General features: G+C 41.3%; 1 protein-coding gene across 4 annotated transcripts in view; it reads left to right on the forward strand.

Annotated features, from left to right (window-relative positions):
- LOC137316678 (hepatocyte nuclear factor 4-gamma-like) overlaps nucleotides 1-23,121 on the forward strand; it is a 188,822-nt gene that overhangs the window by 100,571 nt on the left and 65,130 nt on the right. The window contains exon 1 of one of the 4 annotated variants that reach the window (XM_067980575.1): nucleotides 6,341-6,426. The exons of the other annotated variants lie outside the window; for them this stretch is intronic. The gene's annotated coding sequence lies outside the window, so the exon portion shown is untranslated. Of the gene's footprint in view, nucleotides 1-6,340; nucleotides 6,427-23,121 lie in introns of those variants that run through there. 4 annotated transcript variants of the gene reach the window in all.

Consider the following 23,121-nt stretch of genomic DNA (forward strand, 5'->3'; position numbering starts at 1 on the left):
TCGTGTGTGTGTGTGTGTGTGTGTGCGCGCGCCGAGGACAAGGGTGGATCCAGTACTGATCCCTGCAGTACACCATTTTCAACCCTTCCAATCGGAGCAACAGCCATTTAGCCTACTTCTTTGGGGTCAATTTTGAGTTTTGGGTGACCGACTGGTGGAGCACGCTGGCCTTTCCCCTTCACTTGAAGTAAAGAAGTGGGGGTGATTTTGAGCCATGGCCTCTTTAACATGGGGCCGGTGAGCTTCGAGTGCCAAATTGGTGTCCTGATGCAGCTCGTCAGATTGAGGCTACCAATATTGGGCTACCCTGGCTGGCAGAAAAGTAAATGTGGGGTGGGGGGGGGGGGGGCGCAGGTGCAGCAGCCTAGATTATTTTTGTAGGCCTGTTCTCTTCTGTCGCTGATGAAAATGATTGGCGCGTGCACAATACACAGTGCACCATTTCCAACCTACAGCGGCAATTAGGGTCCTATTTGCATATTGAAAAGGGTTTACCGCCTAAATCAGGCAAGCACTTTGGGTTCCCAGCGGTAGCCACTTTCAAAATGGCATCGATTGCATCATCAAGGATAATGGGGTGGTAAGGCTACCCTGACCCTATTTTGATGCCATTACCACCCCGTTAACACCAGGCGATACAAGTTAAAATCGACCCCTTTGTTTCCTATCTGTCAACCAACTTTCAATATCTACTGCTACATTTCCTCTTACATCATACACCAGAATTTTCTAACCAGCCTCTTGTGAGACACTTTAATGAATACCTTCTGAATGTCCATATACGCTACATTCCCTTTATCTATCCAATTGATCATTTCAAAACTTCTATTAAATTTGTCAAAACGTGACTTGCTTTTTGCAAATCCATGCAGATGTCATAATTTAAAAGGAAATTAGATAAATATTTGAAGAGAATGGATATGGAAAAAGGACAGGGAAATAAGATTAGAGTAGATAGCTCTAGTTGAAGAACTAGCACTGGCACAATTTATATGGCGCCAAATAGTCTCCTTTTTGTGCTGCAATTTCTACGATTTTAGATTCTATGTTCATTCTCACTCCAGTGGATCCCTCTCAGAATTATGATGTGTTTTTCCTCTATCCAGCACCCATCCCCCACTTACATGTTTTTGAAGAGAAACTCGGGACGATGTCAGGCATAGTTAAAAGAAACTATGTAGTATGTAGACATAGACAAGCCTCACTCTTTCTCCCATTGACCACTCTTAGACAAGAAGGCAGGAAGGCATTATCCTTCCAAGCCTCTGCCTATGTCTGATTTAGTTGCAGGTGGTGTGGAGTTATGGGCTGTTAGAATTAACTCTCTAATTTTCCACCTCTTCCTGTATGGAAGTGACTGGATTCTGCTCACTGTCTCCCCATAGCAGTGCAGTTGTGCTTAGAAACTCTGTGATGTAAGCAAATCAGACCTGTGACCCATCTTCAGCTGCTGTTAGTGCAATGGGAATGTTGCAGCGTCACCATTACGATATTCTCTATTTCTTCCAAATTAATTCACTGTAGTATTTGTGGAAGACACATAACTAATTTGGAAGTACATTCGTAAAATGTGTGAAGAGAGTTCCTCCATGGTCCTCAGTGCATTTATCTATGCAGCATTGAGTTTAGGAGCTGAGCTACAGGAACCAACAACGTCCCAAATAGGAGTGCTACAATTGGCATCCGTCCCCCAGATTACTGAGTGGGAAAATAAGCTAGGATTCCCAATCCTGATTGTAATCCAGTGACCCATATTAGGAGTTTGCATATGTGAATATCAGGTGAGGACAGAATTTGGGTGGAGTTGTGATGTTGTCCACAGCTGAATAGCCAGTCAGCATTCACCCATACTAGTAATAGTTATTTTGGTGAGATATCACATGACACTTGTGGAATTGCACCCCGACAAATCAACGTAATGAGGAAGGGAGGGAAGAAATTTGGCAATTTAGCAAAAATAAGTTTAAAAATACGTGAAGATGTCTGTAAATTTAAATAATTAGCTGTAAAATAGAGAATTTTGTTTTGAACTGTGTGAAATATTTCACGATTAAAAGTAGTTGATGTAAGTGCCTAAGATTATTATGGATATGATCAGCATGATTATCCTGCTGGACCAATGTTGCTCACTGCAATAATGTGAGTGGTTTTGTTTGAAAACTCAATATTTTGTAAAATATCACTAATGCAACGAGTTTTATCAAAAACTAAATGTATAAAATGTTGGTGTTTCAACATTTTGAGAACTGAAGGGATGAGAAGTTGCGGTGTTCCATATGATACTTTCAAAGCATTATGTGGCTGAACTTAATTTTGGGAATAATTCAGTGGTTATAGTGATAGTGATAGTGATTACGCTATGCAGGTGGATACTCATTCAGTTTGGACATAAAGCAATGTTTTAATCCTTTAAAGGTTACAACGGAAATTACTGCTTGTGTGAAATAAATGACAGAACTTTTATAGCATTGTGTGAACAAAACAGCAAAACTTGAGGTGGAGACTTCCCAGCACAAAATAGATAAGTTATCAGTGTTTGCTTAAAAAACCTATTGCTTTCAGGGCAATAACGATAACTTATATATCCCAGAATCAGCATACATGCACAGCCACTCAAGGTTACAGCCTCTTGGCTGAAAAGATAGCTGTTATATTTCGGGCTTTCTCTCATCACTTTTCACTGTTCACAGTAGGAAAGTAGTTTCCAGAAGCAGACTAAGTATCCTATGAACCAAAACCTGCACCTTTCTGTGTGCTGTGAATGGGACGGCATGCCATGGGACTAACTATTACTGTTCAAATATGATATATTGTACCAGAGATTACATAAGATGCCCACTCCATTCTCCTGCCTACTCCAGACTACATACCACACTGTCAGATCTTTCTATTCAGGCTAAAACCATATTTTTATGGAATCTCACTCCCAGTGTGGAGGCTTGCCCATAGGATGCGTGATTTCAGAAGACTACCCATATAGTCAGATTTATTTACAAAGTAATTACACAGAAGCCGTAAGACATAACTAGTTACTTATAATAAAATTAGCTAGAAAATAATAAAGATAGGATCAGTCCGATAGGGATTGAAGTAGCATTTCTAAAATGTATTTCTTACACAGCACATTACATGAACCGGCTTTTGGATGAAAGTTGCAGACCTTCACAATTCGATAGTGTATGCAATGGTTAAAGTGGAATTTATGAGCAGGGCCACGGGAGATTCACAAGTACCGATTTATAAGCACCAATACTGTTCAAGACTATTTTTATCATATGCAATAGATGATACTTTTCCTCTAAATATTGATATAAACATTAATTGTTTTCTTAGGGAATGCACTGAAAATTGGAACATCACGTAACTATATCAGTTGCAAAGACACATACGGTTTACACTTGTACTAGAATGAATACCTTTTGGTAGAACAAAATCAAACATAAAAGAATTACACAGGTTTAATCTCAATCTTACACAAGTCATTCCCATCTCTCATCAAATCTCAAGAGTGATGAGAACTAGCAAACTTTTCATCAGGTTTGCACACTGAAAATACATATAGTCAGTTCCTTGGAACCGGTTTGTGAAGGTGGATAGTGGAGCCCAATAAACTTTTACATCTTACCACACCTTTCTGAGTTTATGTTTAAACAGAGTGTTCACTGCCTGTTAGCAACAATGTTGGAATTTCAAAATGCAAAAGATTATTGGCAGAGATGGTGTGTGCTCCAGGTATCACCAGGTACGAAGGTCTCAGCAATTAAAAAACATAACTAAATAAACAAGTTTGAATATGAGAATTTTATTGCCAAACACTTACTGCGATTTCAGCATTGCCTTTGTCCCAGTAATAACAGAACAGACTGATTGCATAGGGATTAGTTTCCAAAATATAAAACACATTCAAATGATTCTATTTAGGAACTTACCAAGTATTTTATAATTTAAGAAAGAAGTTACTTATATTTGTTCATGTAATAGAATCCGAGGCAGTCACTAATAATCTGATTTTCTTCCTATCTGTGCTGGTAAAGCTGTGATTGATGCAGTCAGGCTTGGCATTTTGCTTCATTATCAATTATTAACAGTAATTAGTTACTGTCACCTGCCTGCAACGGGCGGCTACGATGCTGCCGGAAGTCCGGCAGTTAAGATGGCGGAGGGAGCGAACGCGTTGGGAAGGCAGTGGGAAGCACCCTGCCGCCATTTTAACCATGCGCCCACCATGTCCCCACTGCCGGGTAGGGTTAAGATTGGACCTTAACTGTTTGTCCTGAACTAGCACTAAACTAACCGTAATTTCCTGGTTTATATTTCTCTCCCTTCTTAAACAAAGTATCTACCCTTTATCCCTGGCACAGTTGGTATATTTTCAGGAGAAGTAAAACATTTTGGCCAGAGCCTCTGCCATCTCCTCTCTGACTACCTTCAATAGCCTAAGGTGCATGCTATCAGGAGCCAATGACTATTCCATCCTGAGTTCTGCTATTTTTTTCAGAACCAAATCCTTTTCTATAGTTAGCTGTTTCACATTCTTCTCTATTACACCTACATTCTTCCACCATCATTTGTAAAGACTGATGCAAAATATTTAAATAATGTATTTCCATCATATTTTCATCCTCCACCATTAGATTTCCCTTTGTATCCGTTAGTAGTCCCTAATATCCCTAACATTGCAAAACATCGCAAGGTGGTTCAAAGGGAAAATTAGAAGAGGTGACAAAGCGCAGTTGAAGGGATTGATTTTAAGGAGGCTTTTGAAGGTGGGGACAGATGTAGGTTTAGTGAGAAAGTGTTGAGGCAAGAGCAGAGAGTGTGGTGGACTAGAGTTGTAAGAATGACAGTGTGGGCAGGAACATAGGACTGAAGGAGTTTGCAAAAGTAGGAAGGGGTGAGGGATTTGATGATAAGGATGTGGAGAGACAATGGAGATCTGCAATGATTGGAGTAATAGGTGAACAGGATTTTGTATGGGAGAGAATGCAGGTAGCAAAATTCTGGTTGAGTTTGAGTTTATAGACAATGGAACTTGGGAACAATGATTAAAAGGTGAATCCAGAAGTGAGAAAGGCGTGGATAAGTGCTTCAGAGGCAGTGGAGATGAGGAAGGGGTGGAGACGACTAATATTTCTGAGGTAGAAATGGCCCACTTTGGATGGGCTGCATGGGGGGTTTGAAGCTCGGCTCAGTTGAGCAGGTTGTGTACCATCATGCACGCAACCTTAAGTACTTTGGGGAGAAAACATAACTGGAGGAAATTATTTTGCAAACATAAATTTTAATCTGACGGTTTGAAATTTGTCCTCTCTGAATGGTATCTCATTCCCTATTTTTACTAGACTATTTTCCAACTCTGGGTTCCGTTTTCTAATGGCATTATCAACCTTTTGGACTCTTCACAAAGTGATCTGGAGAAATTTCTGCAAGATCCCCCTTTACTTCTCAAGTGCTCTATACCTGTATTTTCAGCTCAGTGCAAGGGGATCTCTCACTTCCAGGTGAAGGTGTGATTTATTTCAGCACAATTTATGTAATTACCATAGGTGCTTACAAACAAAGATTTGTCGCATTCTTTCTGACAAAAATGATGCCCCTTCAAATTGTGTGGAATAATCTTTTCCTTTAGCTAGGAATAGTGGGTCTATAAAACCAAAAGTGGAACTGGATAGATTTTCATTGCAGGACATCAACTTAAATCAGTGATAAAATGATGCTGAAAGTGTGAGTGTATATGTATATGTTGGAGGAGGAAATTCAAAGATAGCAATTGATGGGATTGCCTGAAGCACTTCAAGCCATTAAAAAGGCTAAATAATATTTTTCTAGTATTCTTATTTTGAAATAACTAAATATTGTCAGAAATATTGAAATGTATGAATTTGCAGCAGTAAATTTTTATATTGCAGTAAAGTCATTAAACTAGGTAGTTTACATAATGCCTTATCAAGACTGGGCTTTAATAAATAGAATAAATATTTTAAAATGCCACTGCAGAAACATTTAATACTGTCCTTTCTCTTACTAGAAAATGTTTGTAGCAATATTGGTTATTGTTCACTAAATTCATTTGCTGTGCACTGGAAAGGATCCAGCCTCTTCTCTTGTTTTTGGATAAAGGTGAGGAAAAGGTTATGAGATATCTTGGGAACATGTGACAGTCTGCATTCTGTTTGCTTTTGTTGTTCCATTCAGTAATCCCACTTTCCACATCAGTGGAATTCCCATACTGGCAGTGAAGGTATTTAACATTTTGCCTCCTGTTAAAATAATTGATAATTGATTTTAAGTGTTAGGAGTTAGTGAGGGGAAAAGTAAAGGATCAGAGCCTCAGAGCTATGATAATTTAAACAGTTTAGAAACACTAGAACCGTATCAATCTTTTCCTTGGTTGCATGAATGAAAAGCCATGAGGCAAGTAGTTAGGTATGTATCATCTATTGTTTCACTTTATGCTTAAAAAATAAACTTGGAGCTTTTTCAATATGTGTATATATGTTGGAGCTTGATCTGAGTAGACTTTTTAATGTAATAGGCACTTGTACTAGTTTAAGACAACTAGATACAAATGTACTGTGGTAAAGATCTTATCTGTGCTGGTTTTAGTAACAGTATAGTAATTTGAGTTTTATTAGAATTATACATGTATTATTTTAAATGTGTCATATTAAAAAAAAAGACTTGCATTTATACAGCGCCATGACCTCAGGATGTCCCAAAGCGCTTTACATCCAATGAAGTACTTTTGAAGTGTAGTCACTGTTGTTATGTAGGAAACACGGCAACCATTTTGCACATAGCAAGGTTCCACAAACAGCAATGTGGTAATGAACAGATAATCTGTTTTTTAGCTGCTGGTTGAGGGATACGTATTGGCCAGGACACCGGGGAGAACTCCCCTGTTCTTCTTCAAAAAAGTGCCACGGATCTTCTACGCCCACCTGAGAGGACAGATGGGGCCTCGGTTTAACGTCTCATCCTTTAAAGTCTCATCTGAACGATGGCACCTCCGACAATGCAGAACTCCCTCAGTACTGCACTGGAGTGTCAGCCTAGACTTTGTGCTCAAGTCCCTAGAATGGACTTGAACCCATGGGCCAGCGAGTGCTGAAGCAGAAACCACCAGCCAAAATCTCGTGCCTTCAACACCCCCATTTCCTTCCAGTAAGTTCTAAATCCACCATGCTGCAAACTGCACTATTTTGTACTTTAGGCTTTTCTCCTATAATAAGTGATGGAATGTTGGGTATATCTGCAGTTTAAGTTCCACTGCACTTTCAGTCTAACTGCTTGCCTTCGTGACTGAAAAAGCTTTTATTAATCGCTGTTTTTGGTTGGTCGGAGTTCTTGCGGCTCCATCAGTTTTTTTTTAAAGCTGTTGGTCGGTTTTTGCCAATTTTTTAGGTTGGTTTGTATGTTATAGATGTAGTGATCAAGACGATCACAGACTTCAAAGTCTCATGTTAAACAAAACTTACAAATAATTAGAAACCAGTTTAAACTTTGATTTGAAATAATTAGAAGTGAGAATGCAAATACATCAGTGGATTGTAATGACTAAAATGCACCTCTAAATAAATGCACTTTATCGCTTGAACGGGAAGTATAGGAATTATGAGTTGATGCTTGCTTCCATCTACATTGTGATGGTCTAAAAAAGATTCAGGCTGCTGTTAGAGTACACCACTGATCTGAGACCGATAGGTAACTATAGAGTATGAAGCACAGCTGACAAGACCAGGTTACAATGCGGTCTGGATCTGACTGAAATCTGTGCTGTGCCACCCAGGAGAGAGTTCTGTGCATGCTTCACACAGGACTGGAGTTAATGGCAAAAATGACCATGTATGTGTAATATGGTAAATGTTGACTTAGCACCAACCTCAGAAGAAAATCCCTAGGGGCGATTTTAACCCGGCCTGCTTGGTGGCAATGCAGGGAGACAATAGAGGCAGAGGGTGTGAAAACATTTTATGGATGAATTGGGTATATATTTGAGACAATGACCAATTCTGAGGAATTCGTTTGTGGGACTGGCCAGGTGGACTGCAGAGTCTTTTCCGACCTGTACTATATTTCTCGGTTAAATGCTGTCTGGTCTGAATGAGATACTTAGGCTCTAACCTGTGCCATATGTTGTATGGATTTTAGATTTTACTTCAAAGGAATTTTTGTATGTTACGGCTGGGAATTTCCTCGATGATACTTCTGCTCCACCACCCGAACTTCGCCGAAAGTGCGGCGGAAATTCCATCAATACACGTAAATGGGGTTTCTGCCACATTTCCAATAAAGTTACTGCAACCAAGCAGAAGCAGCTCCGAGGAAATTCCTGACCTATGTCATCATAGAAGGCAACCATTTTGATCAAATCTTAACAGCTGAACCAAATATAACTAGTGCAGAAAACCATGCCACAGTGCAAGTGGGACCTCGCACAGGATAGCTAGTTGGGTATGCCCTAGAAGTTTCAACTGGAATGGCTGACTATGCTGAAGCTGACTAACCAGTGATCCTCTGCTGAAAAGTGCCATGATGATAGAATCGGGCTTTACAGAAAGGCCCCCCACAGTTGAATAACCTGCTGACGCAAAACTGGTCATTTGGGTTAGGTAGCAGAGAGCTGCTGGTATAAAGTAACCGTACCCAAGCATGAGCTGGCATCTTCAGAAGAGAAATGGAATAAATTAAGAAAAGAAACGTAATATCCGTAAAACATGATTACTGGGAAAGGAAAGCAGAAAAAAGGGGTGTATGACAGATGTCAGGTTGATAACACAAGTGAGAACCAGGCAGAATATAGAGAGTTCAGAGGGGAAGTGAAAAAGGAAATAAGAGGGAGTATGAGAATAGACTGGCGGCAAATATAAAAGGGAATCCAAAAGTCTTCTATAGGCATGTAAACGGGTAGTAAGAGGAGGGATGGGGCCGATTAGGAACCATAAAGGAGATCTACTCGTGGAGGCAGAGGGCATGGCTGAGGTACTAAATGAGTACTTTGCATCTGTCTTTACCAAGGAAGAGATGCTGCCAGAATCTCAGTAAAGGAAGATATAGTTGAGATACTGGATAGGCTAAAAATTGATAAAGAGGAGGTACTAGAAAGGCTGACGGTACTTAAAGTAGATAAATCACCTGGTCCGGATGGAATGCATCCTAGGTTGCTAAGGGAAGTAAGGGTGGAAATTGCGGAGGTACTGGCCATAATCTTCCAAACATCCCTAGATGCGGGGTGGTGCCAGACAAATGCTAGACCCTTGTTCAAAAAAGGGTGTAAGGATAAACCCAGCAACTACAGGCCAGTCAATTTAACCTCGATGGTGGGGTAGCTTTTAGAAACGATAATCCGGGACAAAATTAACAGTCACATGGAGAAGTGTGGATTGATCAGGGAAAGCATGGATTTGTTAAAGGCAAATCATGTTGAAATAACTCGATAGAGGTTTTTGATGAGGTAACAGAGAGGGTAGATGAAGGCAATGCAATTGATGTGGTGTATATGGACTTTCAAAAGGCATTTGATAAAGTGCCGCCTAATAGTCTTGTCATCAAGATTGAAGCCCATGGAATAAAGGGAGCAGTAGCAGCATGGGTACAAAATTGGCTAAGTAACAAGAGTGTAGTGGTGAATGGTTGCTTTTCGGACTGGAGGGAGGTGTTCAGTGGTGTTCCCCAGGGGTCGGTACTCGGACCGCTGCTTTTCTTGATATATGTTAATGACTTGGACTTGGGTGTACAGGGCACAATTTCAAAATTTGCAGATGATACAAAACTTGGAAGTATAGTGAACAGTGAGGAGGATAGTGATACACTTCAAGAGGATATAGACAGGCTGGTGGAATGGGCGGACACGTGGCAGATAAAATTTAACGCAGAAAAATGCGAAGTGATACATTTCGGTAGGAAGAATGAGGAGAAGCAATATAAATTAGAGAGCACAATTCTAAAAGGAGTACAGGAACAGAGAAATCCGAGGGTATACGTGCACAAATCGTTGAAAGCGGCAGGGCAGGTTGAGAAAGCGGTTAAAAAAGGATACGGGACCTGGGCTTTATAAATAGAGGCATAGAGTATAAAAGCAAGGAAGTCATGGTGAACCTTTATAAAACACTGGTTCAACCACAATTGGAGTATTGTGTCCAGTTCTGGGCACCGCACTTCAGGAAAGATATGAAGGTCTTAGAGAGGGTGCAGAAAACATTTACTAGAATAATTCCAGGGATGAGGGACTTTAGTTATGTGGATAGACTGGATAAGCTAGGGCTGTTCTCCTTGGAACAGAGAAGGTTGAGAGGAGATTTGATAGAGGTATTCAAAATCATGAAGGGTCTAGACAGAGTAGATAGAGAGAAACTGTTCTCATTGGTGGAAGGGTCAAGAACCAAAGGACGTAGATTGAAGGTGATTGGCAAAAGATCCTAAGGGAACATGAGGAAAAACTTTTTTACACAGTGAGTGGTTAGGATCTGGAACGCGCTGCCCAAGGGGGTGTTGGAGGCAGATTCAATCACTGCCTTCAAAAGGGAATTGGATAAGTACTTGAAAGGAAAAAAATTGCAGGGCTATGGGGATAGGGCGGGTAAGTGGGTCTGGCTGGATTGTTCTTGCATAGAGCCAGCACGGACTCAATGGGCCGAATGGCCTCCTTCCTTGCTGTAACCTTTCTATGATTCTATGAAATTAGAAAAAATTCTAAAGGATTTATTATATTAAAAAAAAGCTTTTAATGGCAAATGTACAATTTCAGTCCTTTGATTGTGAATGCCCTTAGGTTTATTCTCTGCTTTTGGAACATGTTTTTGTAACAAATCATTTAAATTTCTGTGTTCCTAATTTTATTATTTTAAAATTTAATTCCTGTAAGTAAGATTTATGGGAATGAATGGAATTTTAAAATGATAAAAATCCTCCTATTTTAAAAGCCAGAGGATTCCAACTCTGTCTTCAATCTCCTCTCCATTCCATTTTAAGGTAATGCAAAAAAAATTATCTTCTTATAGAATATATTTTGCATCCTGTGATCATTCAATACATACAAGGGGTTAATTTTCCAAACTTGTACTCCGGGCTGGGAGCCTCACCTGCTGCAGTTTCCGAAATGCGCCCTTGGTGGGCGAGGCTTCGTGCTGGGAGGATGAAGTCAGAGAATGACCCTGTCAAACAAATCACATTGCTGATAATACTGCATTCATTTGCAGAGTTTTCAGCTCTTGTGGTTTAGATGCAGAACTTTTTTTGTTTGTTTGCCAACGTCTCCAGGACAACAGAGACAAAACCGAACGGACGTCTATTGTTAAATTAGTGCTTGAGAGAATAATGTTTACTGGGTGGGGATCAGGCTGTGTGGCGATGTCCTCACTCAGGTCTCCAGTCACTCTGCTTCTTACTGTCCATACAGAGAATGAGGTGATGAGCTTTGTTTTTAACAATAATGCATTCTCCATATGTGGGCGTCGCTGCAAGGCCGGCATTTATTGCCCATCCCTAGTTGCCCTGAGAAAGTGGTGGTGGGCCACCTTCTTGAAACTGAGTGGCTTGCTAGGCCACTTCAGAAGGCAGCTAAGTGTCAACCACCTTGGTGTGGGACTGGAGTCAAATATAGGGCGGCAGGTTTGCTTCCTGAAGCACTTGGCTTTTAACGACTGATTCCAGCTTTTTACTTCCAGATTTTTTAAAATTGAAATCAAATTCTCAAAATACCATGGCGGGATTTGAACTCACATTCTTTGGATTGCTAATCCAGGAACATAACCACAACATTCCCACGCGTAGTGTCATTTGAAGCTTTACATCCCCTAACTCACTGCAACTGCCTTTCCCTCTTTTTTTTCTTCACAGCATTATTATGTTCATCTAAAGCTGCAGTTTGCACGGTTCCCAGACACATTGGGCACAATTTTAATATGCTGGCGGGAAGAGTCCGGGAGCGATGATTTGCGGGCGTCAAACCCGGAAGGGAAATTGAGATCGCAACCCTAATGAGGCCAATTAAAGCCTCTTCCAGGTTTCGCGCCCGGCAGCCAGCCTGCGGGGGGGGAGGAAGAGAGAGAGACACCTCATCGGCCATTGGGAGAGAGATTCGGGGGGGGGGCAGGGAGACACAGTTTGGGGGACATCGGGGGGGTGCAGGTGACACCGGACATCGGAGTGGGGGATGCAGGTGACATCGGACATTGGGGGGCGGGGGGATGCAGGTGACATCGGACATCGTGGGGGTGGGGGGGGGGTTGCAGGTGACAGCAGACATCTTGGGGGGGGTTGAAGGTGACACCGGATATTGGAGTGGGGATGAAGGTGACATCGGACATTGGGTGCAGGTGACATCGGACATCGGAGTGGGGGGTGCAGGTGACACCGGACATCGGAGTGGGGGGTGCAGGTGACATTGGATGGGGGGGGGTGCAGATGACATTGGACATTGGGGTGTGCTTGTGACATAGTTTGTGAGGTACGTTTTATTCATTTTTTTTTTACAATGGGAAATGTAATTTTATTTAATTTATTTCGTTTATTTTTCACTGATCCGGCCCTTCCTGCCGGGTTTCATCAGGCATGAATCGAAAGCCATGGGAAAGACGCCCAGGTAAAGTTAAAATCTTTTTAACTACCCACTACACAAAAAATAAACTACCTTAAGTACCTCAATGAGGTACATTTGCTCCTTTAATTATCGTCCCGCCGGCTTTAATTGCTGGCAGGACTTCTAGGTTTTGGAACGGCGCGCGCACCCAGTTGAATCTGGGTCGTGCGCGTTCTTCGGCGGGTTGGAGCCGGGAATCCTGCCCGCTCCAAAAAATCATGATTTTCTTTGCCCCCCCACCTCCAACACACCCAAACTTTCATTTTAAAATTGAGCCCATTCCTTTAGTTAGTTTTATCTTTTTTCCTTGCTGACACTGTCCCTTCCTGTCCCATAATCCTGACCAGTCTTCAACACCTCCGTCTTTTACAGGCAACACAAAAGGGCTAAACTGTAGGGTCTAGAAATTAAATGACACTGCACCCATTTTACAAATGTAAAATGGCCACCAAAGCGTCCAATAAGACTGGTGGCATGTATGCGAGCGCACATTCTGAGCCGGAAATGCAGCGCTCGCCATATTGTTATAGTCATCGAAAGAGACTTCCAGGGCCCGCACCTGAAACAGGCGTTAGCACCTTTGCAGATGAAAATAAGAAGCCTAGCACCTGTTTGATGCCCCCTTTACCAAATTGGTTTGCGCCAGGCCAGCTGTGTTCAGGAAAACCAGGTCTACCTACGGTCTGACCAGCGGTCCTTAAAGTGACCACTGCAGGCCTCCACTAAAAATGTAAGTTTTTAAAAAATACTCACCTGAATCTGTGTACAGGAATACTGTTGAAGTTGGACCAGCTAAAAGCATATAACTTACCATCACAGAGCGCTGGAGCGTCCTGGTGCCTGTCCAGCTAGGACCATTGTACCCATTAGGGTATTGGCTTCTAAGGTGATCAGGAGTATGGAGAATAATCCTAGTTCTCAGTGTTTGGTCTATCCATCTAGGCCACATCAATGAGCCAGGCTGCTCAACTGTCACTAGCAGCCTGATGTGCAGTGGACATGACTGGCTCATGTAACGGTTTACTCAGTCTGCCACAGAGGATTAACTTGGTTCCAATCTGCCATCCCGTGCATATCTTCTTGAGCCAATTCGACCCAAAGAGACCTCACATATCTCCCCATGCCCTACCCAACTCCCCCACCCACCCACAACCCAACCTCCATGGGAGCATAATTATTAGGCATTTGATAAACACAGGTTGAACCCTTGCTACAAAAAGAACAGCTACCAGGAACTCTTCCCAAATGATGTGGTGATTAGCACCAGTTGCAATTGTGGAGTTTCAGCAGCAACTGTTTGCCTCTCTGCAATCCGATCAAGAGTAGATACTAAACCCTGGACATTTGAGTGTGTGTTCACATACCTAGCCTGCAGGTAATTCCTTTCAACGTCTGTTGTCCCAAGCCTCAGCATCTCTTAATCAGCAAGATGACAGACATCTTCCCTAAGCATTGTGGTTGGATTCATGCAACCTTGATATTTTACGACATGCCTGCCACCTTGATATTTTAGATGCCCATGTCCAGCAGCATGTATCAGGCTTACTCGTCACCACCTGCTTAATCCAAGTCCTTATTTAAGGGACTTTGACAAATGTCCTGCTGCGAGGTGGACTTCCTTTGCAGGGTGCCAAGTGATCGATAGGTTTAAGACAGAACTCTCCCTTCTAAGCAATATTGCTGTTGCATACCCAGGAGCTCCAAGGAAAACTGCTTGAACACATGTCTTATATAGCACTAGTTTAACCTGCATTGGGCTAAAACTGCATGTAAGTTGACAGACTCAGCAATTAGTGTTGCATGAATTTACTAAATGAATATGAGGTGCATAGTAACAAATGAGATAATATATGGTTGGCAACATTATATTTACCACATAAGTACAGAGCTAAAGGTGTGTCATGTTAAGGGCACAACTCCAGCTATAACCTGAAAGAGGACTATTTTATAAAATGGTGATACAGTGCTAAGAGCTACTTCTAAGTTCCTTTTCACTACTGATTTCTTAAATGTCAAATTAACATGGAACAGTAATTCTGCTGACCTATTTGATCCCGATTACTCTGTTGACTTAACCACCCTTGAGTTTACCATCAGCAAAATGATTCAACTAATATGTGCCAAGTTAAAACTGTCGTAAATGTTTTCATTGTTTCCCAGGAATGATGACCATTTTAGTAGCAGCTGAACAAGATAGTCGAATGTAATTGGGATTAGTCAGTACATGTACTGATTGGTGGCAAAACTAAGCTGGTGATTTAAGTTTCCAAGAACACATATAGGTGTGCAGTTACAAATACTGTAATAATTAGGGGAAGAAGAAAAGATAGCTATGCTCAACTCTACTGCCTTATTGATGTGTTTTTTTCCAATACTTGGGCGCCATTGCGCATTTTCCATTGCAACCAAATGAGCAGATTTTTGCCGACCTAATTCACCCCCCCCACCTTACCTTTTTGCCATAAAACATCCTCACTTTTCTTAATCCACCTTGCTCTCCCACCCTGTCTTCTGTTCCTAATCCCTGTGATGAAATCACTCCTAAGTGGAGTGGTGGTAAACCATGATAAACTGAGTGGGTAGGCCAGGAAACATCAGGAACAGATGAGGGAAGACCTTAGAGAGGTCCAGTGATTGAGGAGTGGGTCTGAAGCAGCAGAGAGTCAGTGGGGCAGTGTTAAATTCAAAAACTTCTTGTAACTCCTCTGGGGTACACTGACTTATCCAGTTCTATGCTTTAATTGATTCCTTGGGACATCTCTTCCTTTTCTCCAATGTAGCGTTTGCTGCATGTGTCATCTGTACATTCGAAAAAGTGAAAAGATCACGTTGTACATGCACTTGTAGGAAACCCATCCATTTTCCTCCCCTTTTGATTGATCTGATTAGTGGTTGTTGAGGTTGAATCCTTCCTTTCATCACTTGTCCAGAATAGTAGAACCAGAGGACATGGCCACATTTGAAGAGGGGGTAAATTCAAAACTAATCTGCGGAAACATTATTTCAGTGAGCGAATGGTCAATCTATAGAACAGAATCCCAAGGGAAATGGTAGAAGCAATTAGTATTGATTTATTCAGATGTAAATTAGATAAATTTCTTTCAGCAAATAATATTTTGGAATATAAGAACATAAGAAAAAGGAGCAGGAGTAAGCCGTACGGCCCCTCGAGCCTGCTCCACCATTCAATAAGATCATGGCTGATCTTCGACCTCAACTCCACTTTCCTGCCCGATCCCCATATCCCTTGATTCCCTTAGAGTCCAAAAATATATCGATCTCAAGCTTTGAATATACTCAATGACTGAGCATCCACAGCCCTCTGGGGTAAAGAATTCCAAAGATTCACAACCCTCTGAGTGAAGAAATATTTCCTTTTATATTGGTCCTAAATGCCAACCTCTTATCTTGAGACTATGACCCCTAGTTCTAGACTCTCCAGCCAGGGGAAACAGCCTCTCAGCATCTACTCTGTTAAGCCCTCTAAGAATTTTATATGTTTCAATGAGATCACCTCTCATTCTTTTAAACTCCAGAGAATATAGGCCATTCTACTCAATCTCTCCTCATAGAACAACCTCTCATCCCAGGAATCAATCTAGTGAACCTTCATTGCACCCCCTCTAAGACATGTATATCCTTCCTTAGGTAAGGAGACCAAAACTGTACACAGTACTTCAGGTGAGGTCTCACCAGAGCCGTGTCCAATTGCAGCAAGACTTCCTTACTCTTGTTCTCCAACCCCCTTGCATTAAAGGCTAACATACCATTTTCCTTCTTAATTGCTTTCTGTACCTGCATATTAACTTTCTGTGATTTGTACAAGGACACACACATCCCTCTGGATACCAACATTTTTTAATCTCTCACCTTTTAAAAAATATTCTGTTTTTCTATTCTTTCTACCAAAGGGGGTAATTTCACATTTCCGCACATTATACTCCATCTGCCACCTTCTCGCCTACTCACTTAACTTGTCTATACCCCTTTGCAGGCTCTTTGTGTCCTTTACACAGCTTACTTTCCCACCTAGCTTTGTATCATCAGCAAACTTGGATACATTACACTCGGTCCCTTCATCTAAGTCATTAATATAGATTGTAAACAGCTGAGGCCCAAGCATCGATCCTTGCGGCACCCCACTAGCCAACCCAAAAATGACCCGTTTATTCCTACTCTTTTTTTTTGTCCGTTAACCAATCCACAATCCATGCTAATATATCACCCCCAATCCCATGAGGCCTAATCTTGTGTTACAACCTCTTGTGTGGCACCTTTATCGAATGCCTTTTGAAAATCCAAATATACTACATCCAATGGTTCCCTCTTATCTACCCTGCTAGTTACATCCTCAAAAAACTCTTAATAGATTTGTCAAATGCAATTTCCCTTTCATAAAACCATGTTGACTCTGCCTAATCATATTATGATTTTCTATGTGCCCTGTTACTACATCCTTAATAATAGATTCTAGCATTTTCCCCACTACTGATGTCAGGCTAACGGGTCTATAATTCTCTGCTTTCTCTCTCTCCCTTCTTTCTTGAATAGTGGGGTTATCTTTGCTACCTTCCAATCCACAGGGAACGTTGTGTAATATTGGGAATTCTGGAAGATCAAAACCAATGCATCCACTAATTTATCCAGTACTTTTTCTTTACTAATCTTAATTACTTTGAGTTCCTCATTTTCATTAGACCCTTGGTTCCCCACTATTTCTGGTATTTTTTTATGTCATCCACTGTGAAGACGGATACAAAATATTTGTTTAATGTCTCTGCCATTTCCTTATTCCCCATTATAATTTCTCCTTTCTCTGCCTCTAAGGGACCCACGTTTACTTTTGCTAATCTCTTACTTGTTACATACTTGTAGAAGCTTTTACAACCTGTTTTTATATTTCTTGCTAGTTTACTCATGTTATATTTTTTCCCTCTTTATCAATTTCTTGGTCATCCTTTGCTAATTTCTAAAACTCTCCCATCCTCAGGCTTACTACTCTTTTTGGCAACATTGTAAGCCTCTTCTTTTAAACTAATACTATCCTTAACTTCTCTGGTTAGCCACGGTTGGATCACTTTTCCTGTGGAGTTTTTATTCCTCAATGGAGTGTATATTTGTTGAGAATTATGAATTATTTCTTTGACTGTTTGCTGTTGTAGTCTTGGGATACAGTATATGATTAATTTGAGACATGACATTTGGTAAATGTAGCATGTTTGGGAGGAACAGGTGACTTTGGACCTATGGTTCCTAAAGCTCTCCACCATTGAGATTTTCCTCACGTAATCTCTGGGTCTTTTGTAGACTAATTGACAGAGATTGATTGCTATGATTAGTGAACAACTCCATTATTATTGTATCATATGACTACCAGGAATAGTAGAAGGTGAACTAGATAGACCTCAGTCTTTTTGCTTCTGTTGTTGAGTATTAGTGTTCCTGATATCTGGAGGGGCTAATTGTCAATTTATTGGGTTGCTGCTTTAATTTGCATTTGTGGGGCCCAGTCAGCTATATGCACCTTCTCAAAGTGCCCAGGTGCTGACCCCAATCCTAAATGTCCTGCCCACATATTTTTGCATATTCAGCTACAACGGACAACCACTGGGAAATGGTTAGTGCTAGCAGACCTAGAAATCCATGATCCTCAGGTGAGACCCCCTTACACTTTGTCAGTTTTCTTACCCATTATATAATAATGTCAGCCAGTTGCATCGATCAAGATTTCACTCCTAGTTTTAACAATGGGGCTGTCCTACATCAACACTCCCTTAGAGGAACAATGTTGCTATATTGGAGAGTTTTTGAAAGCCCAATTCCTGGAATAATTAGAAAATGTCTGCTCCAAAATTTCAGACATGTCAGCCTCTGTGGTAGGTGCAGTATCTGCTGAAGTGAAATCCTTTTACAGTGCAGTATGATTATTTTTAAAAACTAAAGTTATCAGCTGATACAAACTCTGATGATTTCATAACTTGTCCATTCACAATGTTCCCTCTTGTATATAGTGCATGGTAAAGAAAGTGTCTTACAAGACACTTTTACATGGTGACATGGCCCCTTTAATTGATCCAGTGGGAAAAGCCTGGAAATTACTGTGATGTTATTGTACTTTTGTGAAATTCCTTTCTCCTTAGGCAATAACCAAGATAAAATAGATGAGTCAATGTTTCCATTTAAAATAATGGCGAGGAATTTGATAGAGGTGCATTAAGCATATATATGACAACACTGCCGGTAATTAATACCTAAATGTGCAAAAGAAGCATGCTAATTCAGCATTGCCAGTATTAAGTCTCTGGGTTGGAACTGTGCGAGTACTTGAACTATATTTGACAAAATATCCAGCAGCCTAAGTTTGGTAACTTTGAATTTCTCACTTCTCATAAAAATTGGTTTTGGTTGAATATCTACAGCGGCATCTTTGAGGGAAAGATAGCTCTGATTAGCATCTTGGACAAGCCAACAGGTCACAAACCATTATGATGTTTTTAATGCAATGTATTGGTTTTGGAGACTAAATGGAAATGTGCTGATGTTTTCAAGGATAGGACATCACTACAAGTTTGCTGATCTAAATTTGCAAAAGAGTTTTCTGCAACTAGTACTGTGATTAGCCAACTAAGCTCAAAAGAGTTTGGAGCAGAACATTTTTGGTTATATCACCATATCTGAATGAAAAATCCAGTTCACTTTGTTTTAGTCTTCAAAAACAATGGTAATTTGCATGTCATTTCTAATGCATGCAGTTATACAATCAGACAGAAATATAAGCCAAACTAACCATTAACAGTAAGTGGCCTTTTGGATTACTTGTGTTAGTAATTAAGGCCAAGTTGTACTTTAACAGAATAACTGCAGTCATAAATGGTATATGATTGCAGTTTGATTTAATTTGCCATTAATGTGAGGTAAGCACAATGAGCTAGATCTTTCTAGTGGCAGTTGCCAGAAGTATGTTAACTGCCAGCAATATTGTGACACAGAAATGATAAAAATGTACTACTGTCAGGGGTATAGTTTCCTTATCTCTCTTTGGTGCCAGCAATAGAGATCTTATTATGGTATCATAGTGGGTACAGCACAGGAGGAGGCCATTTGGCCCATCATGCCTATGCCTGCTCTTTCACAGAGCTATCCAATTAGTTCCATTCCCCTGCTGTTTCCCCATAGCCCTGTAATTTTTTCCCTTCAAGTATTTATACAATTCCCTTTTTGAAAGTTACTGTTGAATCTGCTTCCACCATCCTTTCAGGCAGTGCATTCCAGATCATATGCCTGGACTCAAGAACGAGGCAAGCCAATCTTCAATAAGGCAATTTAGAGGTATTTTCAACTTGCCACCTGATTTTCTCCTTGCATGTTAGGTGGTAATATTGGCATGGGCAAGAGAATTTGGTTCTATCTCTATTCTGTGGGAATAAATTTATTGTATACCTCCAGGCTCTAAGTGGCAATGTATCTTCGGAACATAGGGATTACTAGATGAAAAAAGACTAAGGTCCATGTAGTTACCTTCTACCAGCCTGGTAGTTGCATCAAACAATGATGATGGAGTTATTGACTAACCATAGCAATCAATCTCTATCAATTGGTCTACAACAGACCCAGAGATGATGCGAGTAAAACCCCAGTGATGGAGAGCTTTGGAAACCATAGGTCCAAAGTCACTTGTTCCTCCCAAGCATGCTACACCTACCAAGTATCATGTCTGAAGTTGCTCATATACTGTATCCCAAAATATTATTTTCTGAAAGAAATCTATCTAAATTACATTTGAATGGATTAATACTATCTACTTCCACCATCGCCCTAAAGAACCTGTTCCACAGATTGATCACTCGCTCACTGAAACAATAGCTCCGATATTTACGAGGAGACAGGGAGAATGCAGGGGAGGCCGAAAACAGCCAAAGAACCTGGCAAGGCTGGGGACGCAGGGGCCCTGCCAAATTTAATGGCAGGACATCATTATCATTTTTTTCTTATGTTTCTCGCCTGGCAGCCGGCCAAATTGACATGTCTGGCTGGCTGCCGGGAACCCTTGGGGACGGTCCCCAGCAATTGGGAGGGGGGAAATTTGGTGATCGGGGCTTTTGGGATGGGGAGGTGCAGGCCACGATTGGCTGGAGGGAGAGGTGCCATTGGGGTTGGAGTGGGGGGGAGGTCGGCCATCACGGCGGGGGGTAGAGAGAGGCAGTGACTGGCAGAAGGGAGGCCTAAGTCTTCCTGGCCCACGAGGAGTGCTGTAAAAGGCAATAACCTTGTGAAGCCGGCAGCTCCTGCCTCCCTTTCGCTGCCGGGTTTTCAAACCCCTGAGAAACTCGTGGAACAACTGTATAATTTAAATTGGGCTCTCAATTGCACTGTGGGAACCTGATTTAAATATGTTAATGAAGTAATCCGCCTCTCCACGGCGGGCCACTCGGACGCCACGAAACCCGCTGTCGTAAAAAGGGCAACGAGCATGTACGTGGCAGGTTAGAGACGTGTTCCCTGTTTTTTCAATTTTAACTACCCTCTCCTGCCTATGGTGAGGGGATTAATATTGAGGCCAATGTTTCGGTATTTTAATTTACCTCCCTTCAAGTGCAGGCTGTGTCCTCTGGTTCTGCTATTGTGAAATAGCTTGTCATGGTCTACATTATCGAGTCCCTTTAGAGTCCTAAAAACAACAATCATATCACCTCTCAACCTTCTCTTTTCCAGTGAGAACATGCTCAATTTACATAATCGCTGTTCATAATCCAATCCCGCGATCACCTCAAGCATTTCAGTTGCTCTTTTCTGTATCCTCCCAATAGCTGCAATATCATTTGTGTACTGCGGCGACCACACCAGTATTCTAGGATAAAAATAGATAAAGAGGAGGTACTTAAAAGATTGACAGTACTCAAAGTAGAAAAGTCACCCGGTCCAGATGGGATGCATCCTAGGTTACTGAGGGAAATAAGGGTGGAAATTGTGGAGGCTCTGGTCACAATCTTCCAATCTTCCTTAGATATGGGGACGGTGCCGGAGGACTGGAGGATTGCAAATGTTACACCTCTGTCCATAAAAGGAGAGAGGGATAAACCCGACATTTATAAGCCAGTCAGCCTAACATCGGTGGTGGGGAAACTTTTAGAGACAATAATCCGGGACAAAATTAATTGGCACTTGGAAAAGTATGGACTAATAAATGAAAGTCAGCACGGATTTGTTGAAGGAAAATCGTATTTGACTAACTTGATTGAGTTCTTTGATGAAGTAACAGAGGGTTGATGAGGATATTGCGGTTGATGTTGTAGATATGGACTTTCAAAAGGCTTTTGATAAAGTACCACAAAATTGGCTAGGGGACAGAAAGGAGAAAGTAGTGGTGAACTAGTAGTGGGAAAATGCTAGAATCCATTATTAAGGGAGCAGTAGCAGGACATTTGGAGACTCATAATACAATCAAGGAGAGTCAACATGGTTTTATGAGGGGGAAATCACATCTGACAAATTTATTAGAGTTCTTTGAGGAAGTAACGGGCAGGGTGGAAAAAGGGGAACTAATGAATGTAGTATATTTGGATTTCCAAAAGGCATTCAATATGGTGCCACATAAAAGGTTACTGCACAAGGTAAAGAACTCACTGTGTTGGGGGTAATATACTGGCATGGATAGAGGATTTGCTAACTAACAGAAAACAGAATCAGGATAAAAGGGTCATTTTCAAAATGGCAATCTGTAACTAATGGGGTGCTGCAGATATCAGTGCGAGGGACTCAACTATTTATAATATATGTCAATGACTTGGATGAAAGAACAGAGTGTCTTGTGGCCAAATTTGCTGATGATACAAAGATAGGTGGAAAAGCAAGTTGTGATGAGGACACAAAGTGTCTGCAAAGGGATATTGACAGGTTAAGTGAATGGGCAAAAATTTGGCAGATGGAATATAATGTGGGGAAATGTGAAGTCATCCACTTTGGGAGGAAAAATAAAAAAGCAAAATATTATTTGAATGGAGAAATACTTCAAAATGCTACGGTACAGAGGGATCTGGGTGTCCTCGTACATGAAACACAAAAAGTCAACATACAGGTGCAGCAGGTAATCTGGAATGCAAACGGAATATTGGCCTTTATTTCAAGGTGGATGGAGTATAAAAGCAGGGAAGCCATGCTACGACTGTACAGGGTGCTGGTGAGACCACACCTGGAGTACTGCGTACAGTTCTTATTTAAGGAAGGACCTACTTGCATTGGAGGCAGTTCAGAGAAGGTTCATGAGGTTGATTCCGGGTATGGAAGGGTTGTCTTATGAGGAAAGATTGAACAGGTTGGGTCTATACTCATTGGAGTTTAGAAGAATGAGAGGAGATCTTACTGAAACATAAGATTCTGAGGGCACTCGATAGGGTAGATGCTGAGAGGATCTTACCTCTCATGGAGGAATCTAAAACTAAGGGGCATAGTCTCAGAATAAGGGGTCGCCCATTTAAGATGGAAATGAGGAGGAATTTCTTCTCCCAGAGGGTCATGAATCTTTGGAATTCTTTACCCCAAAA

Source organism: Heptranchias perlo, chromosome 3 (genome assembly GCF_035084215.1).
Source record: "Heptranchias perlo isolate sHepPer1 chromosome 3, sHepPer1.hap1, whole genome shotgun sequence".
In the NCBI taxonomy this organism is placed as follows: domain Eukaryota; kingdom Metazoa; phylum Chordata; class Chondrichthyes; order Hexanchiformes; family Hexanchidae; genus Heptranchias; species Heptranchias perlo.